Source organism: Calliopsis andreniformis, chromosome 4, assembly GCF_051401765.1.
Source record: "Calliopsis andreniformis isolate RMS-2024a chromosome 4, iyCalAndr_principal, whole genome shotgun sequence".
In the NCBI taxonomy this organism is placed as follows: Eukaryota; Metazoa; Arthropoda; class Insecta; order Hymenoptera; family Andrenidae; genus Calliopsis; species Calliopsis andreniformis.
This window is the reverse complement of record NC_135065.1, coordinates 4146813-4161482: the sequence shown is the minus strand read 5'-3', so window position 1 is coordinate 4161482 and position 14670 is coordinate 4146813.

The window sequence follows — 14670 nt, the reverse complement described above, 5'->3', positions numbered from 1 at the left end:
GTCGACGAATGTGGGGAAAAGATAGCGATACGCAATTTCCGCATAGAATGCGTTTCGAGTATTATAGGTTTGTTTTGTTATAAGTTTACAGCTTGGGATTGGCTAGGAGCTTGGAAAATTGTGAGAAACTCGCTTCTGAGATTGGTTTACGCATCAAGGATTTCTAATTGATTCTAAATCGAAGTCGCATAGTAAGACTCGTCCAGTTTATCTCTTTCAAGTATGATGGGGTTCAAAGTGTTCCATCGTTTTCATACCTTAATATATATGATGGGATATTTTTTATACCACCTTGGAAAATCAAAATTACTTAAAACATTCTAATATTGGCATATTAGGTAAGCTTAAGTTCTGGATACAGTGTAAGGTTTATGTGACTAGGCCTCAAGTTCGCTTGGTATATCTATAATTCCCTACTGATTGAAATAAACTTACTTTGTTAAATTTTACAAGAAAAAAATTTCCATGCAGCAGGGCCATTTCCGTTTTCTAAAATTCTGTGCTTCAAAGAGATATCTTAGCGTTATTGAAAGCTGTAAAACTACTGTGTTTAGAGGGTTAATGTTTCACGAGTCGAATACTAGAAATGATTCCAGAGAATTTAAAATTTTCTCTTCATTCGCCAGTATACTTATTACTCACTCGAGGAATTCAAACAAAGTAGATCATCGACTAATCAGGTCTCGACTATTCACGGCCTTCTTTATTCAGAGTTAAATGTTCGTTGTAATAACAATAGAAGTATAGTACACCATCGATTCAAGCTTAAATTACTATTCCAGAAAATAGTAAAAAATCTGCCTCGAACAGAAGCTTCGGATTCGAGTCTCCCGTTACGTCAAGCGAGGTCCCATAATTGTAAGCACAGATCCCTAAGTTTACCCCTGAAATCTTCCCCCAAAGTGCACAGGCGGTCGAAACATATGGGGGAACAGATTTGGCGAAGATTTCGACGCGTCTGGCATCGACAATGCTCACCGTGGCTGGAGCGAGGCCGGCGCGATAATCTTGTTACCCTCGAAACGCGTACAACGTACCGGTGAAAGTCTCCACTGTACGGTAGAGTCGGGTTCAGCGTTCTCGAGGGGAACGAAAGGAGAACGTCGCGCAGGAGATTCAGCTCTTTCGCCTCGTGGAGGAGATCGGCTGGTCTATGGGGTGCGGTGTACCCCTCTGTGTGCCGCCGCGCACACACTCGCACGTTAGGCCGCACAGACGCGCCGATACTTTCGTGTTCATTGTCACGCATACAAGAAACTCTTCCTCTCGATGAATCTCGACGACCCGAATCGCTCGACAGCGAGGCTGGTTTCGTGGATCTCTTCATGAGAGGCACGTCGTACGCGATTTGTCGGGGCACGGGGTGTGACGGGGACTCGGAGGCATCGTAAAGGCAATGCACTGTAAGGAGCTCACGACGACTATACCCTCCTCCCTCTACCCCCCCCCCTCTCTCTCTCACTCTGACTCGCTCGCCCACCCTCCCTCTCGTTCTCTCGCCACCGTCCCTTTCTCTCCCTTCTTTCTTCGCTCCCTCTCCCCCACCCTCGCTCTCTTTCTTTCCCTCGTTCCCTCTCTCTCTCTCTGTCGCTCTTATCAGAGCCTCGACTGCACGACCTCACTCATACTCTCTCGTTCTATTGCTCGGTCGGCTGATCTCTCGAGGAGGGCGCGTTAGGGCGCTCGCCCGGCCACTCGTCGCGCGCATCTTCGAGCGTTTCCGATTCCTGCGTGTCAGAATCTCTTCTCGACGCGACATATCCCTCCCCCTCCCTCCCCCCCCCCCCCTCCTACCACTCTTTGTAAATACCGTCGTCGAACAATATCGCGTGCACGAGGGAGAACGGGCGGGGGCAAAGGACTCGGAAGTTGCGACATCCGGTACACAATACTGCTGTTTCCTGCCTCTCGTGACCCCTGGTCCCGCTTGGTCTAGCCCACGTGACCCCTGGCCTCGTCCGATGTAATTTCAATTTAACACACGTACGTAAAGCTCTCGCGATCGCGCGCGTCGCCAGAGGCGGAGACTCTTTTCAGTCGAACCCTCGGCAATTCCTCCAATTCGAATCGCGTCTATTTCTTTCTCTCTTTTTTTTTCATGTCTTCTCCTTTCCTTCACTCCTCACGGGGAACTCCCTTTTTCGTACCGTTAAAAGGGGTACCGATTTACTCTCGCGAGAATTCCGACGGTGTTTCGCGCGTTCACCGACGGCGCACGCTTCGCGTGTCATCGGCCACAATGCATTCTCCACAATAGGTGGTTGATTCCTTTCTAAATCTCCGCGTTTCCTCCGGTCGTTGATGGGCGAAGCGCGGGCACATTCACCGCGGGCTCGCGAGTGAATTGTCCGGTAGAGTGCACGTGGCGCCTCGGCTGAAAAACGGTCGGGATAAAAGCGGAGATCACCGACGATCCTTACGTTTTCGTTGTCACCGTCCTACGCTCTCTGTTCCCCGCGGACGCGGAGAGAGCCCACCGTCACGTGCATGCATGCGTGCATGCGTGCATCGCCGCGGCGAGTGCGTACATGCGGGGTCGTTGAACGAGCAGGGGGTACCGAGGACAACAGTAACGACTACACCAACCCACTTGCGTCGACCCTATACAAGTCACGTGCACGTACAGCGCTCGGCAATAATGGTCCCCAGAGGGTGTGACCTATTCTATATGCTGGATTCTCGCGCGCGCGATCAGCCTACTTGCCTGGCACCAGCGTGCTTTGGTACCGGCAACGCGACGTCCCGCGGAGAACCGTGAATACGTGTACTTCGATTTCTATTAACGCGAAACGTGCTCGATATTGTCGCGATCCAACGCCTAGGGACGTGTTCGGAGCTGAAAAAAGTCTTTGGATGGGAGGAGGATAAACTGTCCCCTGGGATCGTGGAGCAGTTCGGGAGAGGTTTAGAAGTATTTGGGTTCGATGACTACGCAGGGTAACTTTAAATTTGAGCAGTTGCTTTGTAGAAAATTATTCGGGATGGGTTTGGATGTTATAGTATATGAAAAATGAGGGGTTTGAGATTATTTGTGTCTATTGGAGAAGAATGTAGTGCTGTATCTCGTATCCTATAGAGAGCACTGTTGAGCCTTAATCCTTTATGCTCTGGAAGTACTTTGAAATACCACTTACATTAAGGTGCTACCATAAGCTGAATGTGCTTAAAATCCCATGATACTAAAAAAATCGTACTTCTTTGTAATAACTAAAAAGGAAATTTATAATGTTGTTGAGAAAATAACTCGTTGCACAGTATGTGATTCATCCTATAACGTAAAGTGGTGTTAAAATTGAGGCTTGAGATTAATATTGTTTTTCTTTTAATTTTTTAAATTTTTGCTTATAATTGTATCAATCGTTTCTATGGATTATTAATTACATAGAAAAAGATAGGAAAAAGTTTTCAAGTTTATTATGTAATTTGGTCTATTCTACATAATTTAAGAGATCTATAGTTTTTTTAGATTATCCTTTAAGATGTATTTTACTTCAAATGTTCAAAGAATATTTGTTTGTCACATTGGAATTACTGATTTTTACTAGAGAAATTATTGATTCCGAATGGTAAAGAATGAACATTTTTGTATTATTTTCTTTTAACTAGCATTTATATATGACAAGAAATAATATCGATGTTATCCACAACATCCTTAAAATTGTTTTCTAGTTCTGTATCATGTTTGCCATTGATACAACAAAAAACGAGCATTAAAATATGTGTTAACCTAAAAAAAGTACCATTTACGTTCTGTAAGCTCGTTCCTTATAAGGAAACTTATCGGTGAACTTATCAGAGAAGCATATTATACCTACTTTCGTGAGACATTTACGAGATTTATTTCACTGAAACAGTGTCAAGTCTCCTGTTACGTCACCCAAAACTTAAATACCATTTAAATTTTCGTTATAAGCTCATCGTTAATCTTTATTTCTCAAAATTATCCACTGATTTTCTTTACTCCTGCCACAACCTAACGCATACTTGATCCATAATTTAACTTTTTTACTATTGTCACAGAACTTGTGCATTCAACAAACTAATTTTCAGTATTCTTCATTTAGAAAATGATCCCAAACTTTCGATACAGTTCCTTCTACCCTCCATAAGCTCTATCTTCAATAAGCTTGACATTCCTACAGAGTTTATACTACACCGAACGTGCATTGTACATATTATGTACAGAGTCCCCTTTAGATATCATAACAAAACTTATGCATTGTCAAATGTAGATCTCAAACATATATACATACACTGACAAATGTAGGTCTCACAGTATATAATGCCACCAGATATTTACGGACGCAATTTCTGGCGACACTTTGTTGCAAAGGCCCATCTCTTTCTGGACGAATTTAGCGTGGCGAAGTCCCACTCGTCCAAATATTTTGAGCCCCTGACACCGAGATATTCTCTCTCCTCTGGATTGCGAAATACGCGGCTTGGACGGTGCCGGACGATGTACGAGGACGAAAGTAGGTAGGTAGGTAGGTAGGTGGGCAGACGGAAGTCAGTTTAACGGTATCACCCGAGAGCTCAGTCAGGCTTCGATCCTTACGCGTGGAATGGGGTTTAACGAAATTCGTAGCTTTCTTAAGACGCTCTTCTTCGCGGCGCTCCGAGTTTTCGTCTTTTTTTTTTACGATCTACGCCCACCTGCAAAGACTTCGGTGAAAGACGAGGGAATTTTCGAGTTGCCTCGGGGGCTACCACTGTGACTGCCTTCGTCGTTACGCCCACTCGCTGGATCGGAGCTAGAAAAGGGAACTGTAGGGAAGATCGGGTGGGTTTCTTGATCTTTCTTCAAGAATGAACGGATGGTTCTTGTGGTATCATGGCTATGAGAAAAAATATCGATTTACTCGTAACACGTCGTTTTTTTGGTTAGGTCGCTTGTGGTAAATCAATTTATGACTTCAGCGACATCTTTGTTGCTCTTCGCGCCCTTTTTATTTTTTTATATAATAATGAAGTTTTGAAGAGAATAAAGTTTTCACTGTATTGGAAATAAAAGTAAGAAATATGAAAAATTTAAAGAGAATAGTTATAGGTAGGAAGGCTGAATGGAAATTAATGACTTCTACTTTATAACTCACTATCAAATATACGGTAGCAGTCAAAAGAGAGGTTAAAACTTAAACAATAGCAGAAATTTAGTGAAGGGGAAAGAACGTGACAAATAAAAATTAGTATTCAAGTTAAATTTTTTAATTAAAGTTAAACAAATTTTTAATTAAATTAAATTAAATGGTAGTATATTATTAGAAATAACTAAATTTCAGCATGGTTCAAGGATGTTCTTATTTTACGTGAAGGTAATGTTGATTGAAAATTTGTAAATATTAAGATTCATTTATATAATATCCTCAGTCAAAAAAATTTCGAAATGTGCACAATAACAAGAATTCCCCTAAAAATCGATCTTTTAAATGTGTATACTCCTCAAAAAAAAAAAAAAAGAAGCTGGAAGAAACCGTTACAGTGAACGTCTCAATCAAATAATATTATAAATTATTATCCGACACTCGTTAAAGTACCTCGATCATTAAGAACATTTATCGTCAAATTACTTTCAATCAAACATAATAATATAATAATAACAACTCCATTACACTCGCATTCCTGACCTACAATCTTGCACAACCCAACTCGAAAACTCGAAAAGAAAACAATAACAAAGTAATTCCTTAATCCCCGAACAGATTATCGATCGCCTCGATTTCTCCGTTATCCGATCTCTCAAGAGCTCTGTCGTCGGCTCTTCAGCTCGAACTTCTCCGCTCGCTGATGGTATTTAAAATTCGTAGGCGTAACTGAGCCTCTACACGCGGACGACATGGAAACCTAAACAGTGTAGGGTGAAGTGAAACTTTCCCAGGAACGGTCCCGAGACTTCTCTGACTTGCACGGGGTTGTTGGTGGTCGTCGGGAACGGGGCCATTGACCCCTCGCACAGCACCGCTCCCACATTGCATTACGTCAGGCTACGTCCACCGCATCCTGCTCATCTTCTCCGCGTTTTATGGGGGCTCTGCTACCCGCGAGCATTCACGGCGCGGGGTGGCGCATCGTGGATTCTTCCGTGTTCTCTGCGGCTATCGCCACGGCCAGGGTTAAGTCTAGGTTAGGCTTGTTTTCAGGCTAGGTTGGCTAGAGGATCCTCTGGGAAAACGGCCACCGCGCTCGTTACCGCTCCATCGAGGAGATCGAGGAGCCCGAGATACAGCGAAACGTCGTACACGTGTTTAGTGGGCCTCTGAGGCAATGCCCTTCCGTAAGGGCGATAAAGGAAGATAAAAGAGATATTTCCTTATCGTGGTATCGCGTGTACGACGATACTGGAGGCCGCGGCGCAGCGGCGGCGATGTTCCTGATTTTGTCACCCGTAACGGTAAAACGTACACACAGGAATAAATTAATTTCGAACGGTACGCGCACCTCGATCACTTTCGACCTGGGTCCTGTAGAGAAAGTATCTGAATAATTATAGGGACCCCACGAGTGTGTCGCTTCTAAAGGATTTCCCCCCGCGCCGCGGCTAGTCAGGTTATTTGGTGAACCAAAGGGAGCCGCTGTTACTGGTGATGGTGCTGCTACAGCAACAACCTGTTGCAACCACCCCGACACGCCATAGCCAGCGGGAGACGTCCAACTGGTCCGAAGCAAACCGAGAAGCTACATAGCCACTGGCTGCCGAGTTTCTCGTTTACTTCGCTGAATTTACGTCCCTGGAACTTAACGAGCGCGATACTTTCGAGATTTATCCTTGATTATATACGGTGCTTCTTGAAAAACGGCGTTGATATTGTTTCAGACGAGGAAAGTAGTTTTTGTGCAGGATTCTGTTTGTCGTCTTGGTATCACTGATTCGTTTTAGGAAATTTTCTAGTATATAATCTAATAGTTAGAGTAGTGACTAAAAAAAGATTTAATATTGTTTTATATGCTGAAATAATATTAATCCTTCGTCTGGACCCTTATTTTAACTGGTAGCGTCTGCAAACTGAGTCCATGTAAATTTTTGTTATATTTCTGAACTTTAAAAAGATTCAAAAAAAATTTTTAAACACTCTTCCAAGTTTCTAGAATGTCATCAAACAGTTTTAATTGCTATATATGCTACCCTAACTTTTTTAAACAAAGCAGAAAATAATTTAAAAACAAAAATGGTCTGGGTCGTAAATGATATAAGTTGCAGAAAGTATATTGTAGATTTTAAGTATTATGTTGGTATCACTGATTTATTGTAAGGGAATTTTTTTGTCATATTGGTATTTTTTTATACGCGCTAAAATAATACCTACTATAGTAAATTTCACTTGTTATGTTGGTATCACTGACACATTCCGGGGGATTTCCCAGTAGTATATGTTTCATCACGTTATCTAAATAGATAACTTGTGTATAATTATAATACACTTAAAAGGAATTCAACATTCATATTGTCTTATATACTCACGAATTTTTAATCTAATTTAAATACACAGTAAAATTCTTTGTAATCAATATGTATTTATTAATTTCCACTAGGTATTTACTAGTGGGTTTTAAAGTTGATGTATTACCTATGTTGACAAAACTGATTTATTCCATGTTAGGGAAATTCCCTAACATCTATATGAAAAAATCGAAAACATATGTTAATCTTTTGTTTTATTGTTCACTTTTTAAACATCAAATCATCAGAAAAAACACCTTGAGGTAAACCCCAAAGTCATTGTCAATATAATCAATCCCAGAGTTAAAAGGAACGCATAGAATCAGGCATAGGTTATGCTATCACTGCATTTACATTAGTGCGCAAGATATTTTCTAAACGACAGTGTACATTAGCGATGGTCACGTAGACGTAAAGCGGGGAAGAATAAACGCGCGACAAGTGCTATGCCGCAGAAATACCAAAGTGGGTCCTACAGGTCCCTCCATGGACCACCCTATCGTTACGCTGTGGTGACTTCTGACGCGTGAATACGCCCTTTGTTCGTTGCTGCCTCTCCGTCCCTCGAGTTGCCTTTCATGCCCTGTCCCTCTCTTCACCCTAAGAGGGCACAGGTAAGAAAGTGGACAGGTAGCAGGAGCAAAGTCAATTTCAATTCGATTCAAAAAGACCCAAACTGGCATTGTACGGGTAAGGGCGTTCTACGTGAGCTGGGGATTATTCCAGGCTGGTTGGCTAAAGGCGCTTAAATTTGACAATGATACCTTCCACCTGTTTCTCCGTCATAAAACTTGCGCTTTTTTTGGCGTGTACAAAAAATCTATTGTCCGGGAAAGAGATTAGTCTAGGGTAATTGTTAATATTTTGATGTCGTTGTAAATCATAAATTATGTGGAACTTTTATTTTTTTTATCAATTAATTTATTAGAAACACTTAAATAGTTTTAAGACCATGGTAAATCTGATAGATTTCTGGAAAATGTGTAACTAACAAAGTTAATGTTTATTTTGCTGTCTTGCTGAATATACAGCGTCAGTTCACAATTAAAGTGATTTATTTGTTTATACGAATAAATACTAGTGCAAAAATAAAAAAGTCAATGTTAAATTAATAATAAAGAGAAACATATATAGAATTCTTAGAAGTAATATTTAAAAAATAATAATAATACGTGGTTTTTATTGCTTTGCTACTTTCAGCATAAAACCATAAAAAACTTGGCGAAGATTATTATCACGGTAAAATTTGTTACAGAACACTTTATTTGCAAACGAGTATTGCAACGTCTCATATGTGAAACTGTAGACTAGGAAATTGAAAAAAAAGGGCTGAAAAGGAACGAAAGAAAAGTCAAGTCTTTAGTAGGTCAACAGCGATGTTGTTCCTTCCCTTCAAAGATTACGTCATCGTGCCTCCCAACTCGCGCCCGCACAACCAACACTACACGTATCGCGCTCGCTGGTGTATGTGAAGATATGTCATACATGTGTACCAGCTCTGTTCCTACGTATGTACTTGACCACCCACCCGTCCACCCACTTAGAAAACTATGGTCACGTTTTAACATACCAGGTATCAGTCATGTCTGATTTCGATTTAAAATTCAATATTTTTCGAAATGACCCTAACTAAAATGCAAATCGAGTTTTGTGCTATAAAAACGATTTTAAGTAAGGAAAGGTTAAAAAAGTATAAATACTGAATCACCATTGGGTGATGATCAAAAAGAAAAAGAACTGAATGTTATCTATGTTAAAGTATCTTTCTTCACTATAAGCTCGGTAGTATCCTCAGTATTTTAAGAAAATCTCTTCTTTCTCTTATCTAAGGAGGCACAATAAATCATTCCTGAATTAAATCTCGATAATATATTTTCCACTGTATATAAGCACTTTGCTCTAATGATAAGTGTTTAAAACGACGAACTTTATTTTTGATATTTTGATCGGACAGAGGTTACTTTTTCAAACCTCTTTCGACCAGACTTTGCCAAAACAAACAGTACAGTAGCCTTTCGATATAAACTCGCGACTTAACACAAGCACCTAGGTCGCTCACAGAATCTGTTGACCTTACCAAATCCCAGCACGAGACAAGAACGAAAAAATATTTCCAACAGAAGAGTGTAACAAGCTCATAACGAGTAGCTTCTCGAACTCTCAAATTCTCGACCTTCAAGTAGCAACGCTTTTCCCGTCGCTCGACAGTCTCGCGGCCCCCGGTTGACGGAGCATTTCTATGCGTGACCGCTGAAAAAGACCAGGGAAGAACCGGGAGGGAGAGGCATGCGGGTCGGGGTCGAGTCATGCATATCGATGACGGCACGTATGAATTTTTCATACTCTCCTCCAATTTGAAAAGGCGCCCCGATTGTTTATGATTCTATAAACCCAATGACCCCTGAACGGGGTAATCTGTCTGCCAGATCTGCGCGGGCATTATCGCGGCGCGAGCATCGCCCAGTCGGCTTATGATCGCCTTGGTGCCGCCGCGAAGAGCCGTTTGAAATGGGATCGCAGTCCACGGACATCCTGGCACGCTTCCTCTCCTCTCGCCCGACACGCGGATGTGGCAAATCGCGATTGATAGCTGGCCGATTGGAAAAAAGATGCTCCGGCTCGACCGCCGGGGCCGAGTGAAAGAAAACGGAAAGGAAAATGAAAGGTGACGGTGTGACGGTCGCCAACAGTGGAGTAGGAGGAGGAGGAGGGAGGGAGGCGAGGGTAGCTCGATGGTGGGGCCAGGGGGGGGGGAGGAAGGTTGGGGTGCAAGAAGCGTCGACGGGAGGCAGGGGAGGGGGAGGGAAGCGAGGAGTGAAAGATATTGGTAATCGAGGAATCCGGGAACCCAGAACCGTTCGAACGGTTGGCTGCCGCAGACGCAAGGTCGTTGTCCTTGGGGGATCAACGACCCCTCGATGAGGGATGCCGTGGTGGGGATATATATACACCTCCCCATCCATGACGCCGCCGTCTGGGTATAAGGGCGCCTCCAGGTTGGGTTAGACCTAGGGTTAGATTTAGAAGTCAGGAATAGGGATGCGGATAGTCACGTAGGTATGTACACGGGATAGATAGCTGGGTAAGTGGGTAGTAGGAGGATGGAGAAGGTAATGGGGAAAGGGAACAGGCAGAGGGAAAAAAGCTGAAAGGCAGCCCGGGGATAGTGAGTCCGTGCTGGGTGGTAAAGCGCGAGGGCGACGCGGAGGGAGCAGTGTGTAAGCTTGTGTGCGTGTGTGCGGGAGAGACTGTGTACGTGTGGGGGATAGAAAACGTTGGAGGCAGGTTCGTGGCCGAAAACGAGACGCCGAGGACCCGCGGCTTCGATCAACGGGGGTGAAAGTTTTATCTTCGAGTCGAAGAGCCGTAACCACCTGTTGGGGTGGCGAGTCCGCTCGAAAGCCACTCGACAGACGCTCTAGCAGCCCCTTTATTTTCGGCGGCGAGTTAATTTCGAATATCCTGCGGCTTCGCGGTCGCCTGATAGCGTGGCGGAGCTTCTCGGGTGACAGAGGGAAAGAGAGAGAGAGAGAGAGAATGAGATGGTAGAAAACGTATATATAACTGTATGGAAAATGTGGAGGGGAAGAAGAGGGGCATAAGAGCAGTACTTTTCTCATTAAAAGGTACTGTGCGGTGTTTCCTCGCTATACACTCATTACTCATTGATAATAAACTTACGGTATGGAACACGTTCTCGAGGACAATTGGTAGGTTACTGTTGTTTTTAGTGCTCATCGCGAGGGCTTAACGGAGACAGAATACAGATATATATAGAGGAAACGCTTATATTTTGCGCTTATAGAATTCCATTGCTAGTAACATAATTTATAATTGGTTCTATGTGTTCCTTTCTAATAGGTCCTTCTATTGGTTAAATTGATGATATACTTGTATTAAAAAAAAGACGTATTTTTAGGAACATAAACCAGATAAAAGGAAAAAACTACATTTCTCACTTTTTAGTATATGGAGTCAGAAAATTCCCTAGAACAGATCTGTCGTACCAATAGAGTAAGTCAAATCTAACATTAACCTACTTGCTAAGTAAAGGTAATGGCGCTAATAGCTCATTACTAATAAGTAGGAGTAATAACAAATAATGAGGAGTAGAAATAATAATTTATTATAATTTAAAAGAGTGAACTTAATTTAAGTGAACCAAAGCTAAAATGTCTTTTGACAGACTTTGCGTAAGTTAAGATACACGAAAGCAAAATTTATTTGTCCAAAATAATTCGAGCTTACAACAAGAGTCGAATTGAATTGAATCTACTCGCTATATTTATTTGCAATTGTCCTTTTCCCCATCGCAGTTCCATCAAAAGAAACTCGAATCATCGAGTCATGAACATATTTCTTGCGCTCTGTAAACTCAGATCCTCATTTATTACCCTCTATAAGTCTTAAACCACGTCTCACTATAAAAGTGTAGAAGCACATTTATCACATCATTCTCTCCTAAAAACATATCTACCATACTCTACAAGCTCCCAAGTGGCAACAGCATCTGAGCCTATAACAAGTGACCTCCGAATCTCCGAAAATTCCATTCCAGTGATGAAAGTAAATCATGTCATCGACGTATGCCCCAACCGAATCCCCAGCACTTGTTTCGTCCTGTCGTTTTTACGCTTTCCTCCTGCGCCAACCGAACAGGAAGTGCTTCTTGCAAGGTGCCTGTCGCCGGAAGGACCCAAACTCGAGGTGTCACGGTCCGTAAGGGCCGTGAGAGTGCAGGACGATAGGTGGATCCTTTCTGGACACGGCGGAGCAGAGCAGGGCAGGCAAGGCCAGGGAGCAATGTCCCTTCGAGTCATCCCCTTCCTAACGTATATGTAAGGTATGCACGCCGTTACTCGCCTCCACGGTTACCGACTCTTTTTATCGTACGACGGAATCTTCTACGATTCCATTCCAACTTCCCCCTCGGGAATGCTCACCCTCTTTCCCTCGGCTCGCGTTTCCCAAAACGAAGCACCGACCCGATCCCCGGCGAAAGCTTCGCGATCGTCGAAGGACGAAATGGCTCGGCGGAACAGTCGAGCAACAGCGGTACCGTTATTCATTAGTTACAGTTTAGGTGGTACTCCGCGTACTAATCGGACAGTTCTCGCTCGAGAATCCGAGTAAGACGAGGCAACGGCCGGATGGAAGGAACAACGGGGCAGGCCGTTTCCTTCTGCCTCGTGGTTTCTTGCGGTCGCCCGTGGATAAGGATATCTGCGTCGAGCTGAACAATCGTCCAGCCGAGACCGCGTCAGGAACTCGGCGGGATCTGTAGCCAGGCGAAGGGCCGGTCCCGTATCTCGCCCTTTCTATTTGCGTCGACCTCAAAAACTCCGACGTTGACCTTAGGGAAGGGTCGCTGGTCGATCGGCACGGGGAACCACTGTACTTTCCGGGAGCAAATAGGAAAAATATCGCTTACGCCTCTCAGGGTGTAGCTCTGGCTTGATAAGATAGTCACTGGTGTTGCGGCGCGTGTATGTATACGTGATATTAAGGAAGGAGATAGAGAAAGGCGTGCTTTCGTTCTCTACTGGTATCTATCGCGCGGTTTTTCCACACCACCTTCGACACACCGAGTTCCCGGAGCCGTTACTCGCTGGAGACAAACTGTACAAATGGAGGGCGGAGGAATACAACACGGTGTGTCCCTCGAGGAGCGTTGGATTATTGAATGATGAAATAAAAAGGAACGGGGGACGCCCCGTATTCAGCGTCTCCGTCTGTCTTTCCTACTCCTCAATGGTCCTAATTAGGTACATACAGTGTACACATAAGGCTGTATTGCGACATACCAGTACCGTTCCAACTGGAAACCATACGCGACGGGGGGTTAAGTGTCGTCTTAACCTCCTATCGGTATTTAGATTTCCTAAATCAGCTGCGATATCTGGTCGAAAATGAACTATCTTTCTTCCGCTATTGTGCTTCGTTGTCAATTGATTTATTGTTTGCGATGAGTGTAATAGAATAGTAGTTCATTTTTAATCATCATTTTTTGTGTAAGATGCCGTATGTATATGTATAGGTTGAATTTATAGTAGCATGTAGGACGATGATCAAAACGGAGTTTAATGTTGATATTGGTTTATGGATAAGAAGTAATCTTAACGCCAGCCTTTATTTGGTTTGTTGGTATTACTAGTTTACTTTGGGGAATTTTTGAACTCTAGTGGGGTTCAACTTTTTTCCCTAATTCGTTTTTTTTTTAATTAGTATTGTAAGTATATCTTGCTTTTTTTATTTACATTTCTCACTATAGCTGATTGATTTCTTTTATATTTTCGCCTACACTTGAATCCTACATTTTATGTTAATGACACAGAGTCATATTAAATGTTGTTATTATTATTATTATTATTGAAGGCCCCTCGAGCAGTCAATATTTGTCATCAATATTTCAATATTGTTGAAATTACAAAACATATGAAAACATAAATTAATATGCAGGAATTTAATGTTACCAATTCATCAATTAATTATTTTAAGTAATCAATTAAATAATAGTAATCCTAATAAATTCATGAGAAATTTTATTAAAAATGAAAATGTAATATGAATGATAATTATAATAGTTATCACAGTCGCTACAAATAACAGTCTAAAAAGTAGCTACCGATTTCCAACAATTCCATTTGTTAAACAAAGACTATCAAACACGGTCTTATACTTTCCACTTTGTTATAAATCACTATTTTTCTGGGAAAGTCGTTCGAAAGTGTTGCAACCGCGGTATAATTATACGGTAACCTGTCACCCTTGACCATGTGGCTAGCAGTACTCCACCTTCAACGCCATGAAGGTAAAGCGTGTGCATGTAAATCGTAATGCAAATTCAGGCGTCGTGGTCTTAACGTAAATAACCACGCAACCAGTCGTCAAATTTCCGTGTTCTCATATTGCGCCACCCGTATAAGAAATGCTGCGATTGACAATTCTTGACCCGAAAATATCCACACTTTACCTCCACTTACAAACAGGAAATTCCTTTATTCATCTCTTTATTGTCTAAAATTATAAAAAGGGGATAAGTGATTCTAAAAACTAGTAACGTTTCTTGCGATAAAATTCAACCTGTTCAATTTTTTTCTTAACTGTACTAAGGTACCAAGAAAAACTAGGAATTCTTCCAATGACCTAGCACAATGAAGCAACTGGTAGGTATACTGAGTAATGGACATCATAACCTGTTTCAATGTTCACCTTCATTTTATTTACATTCT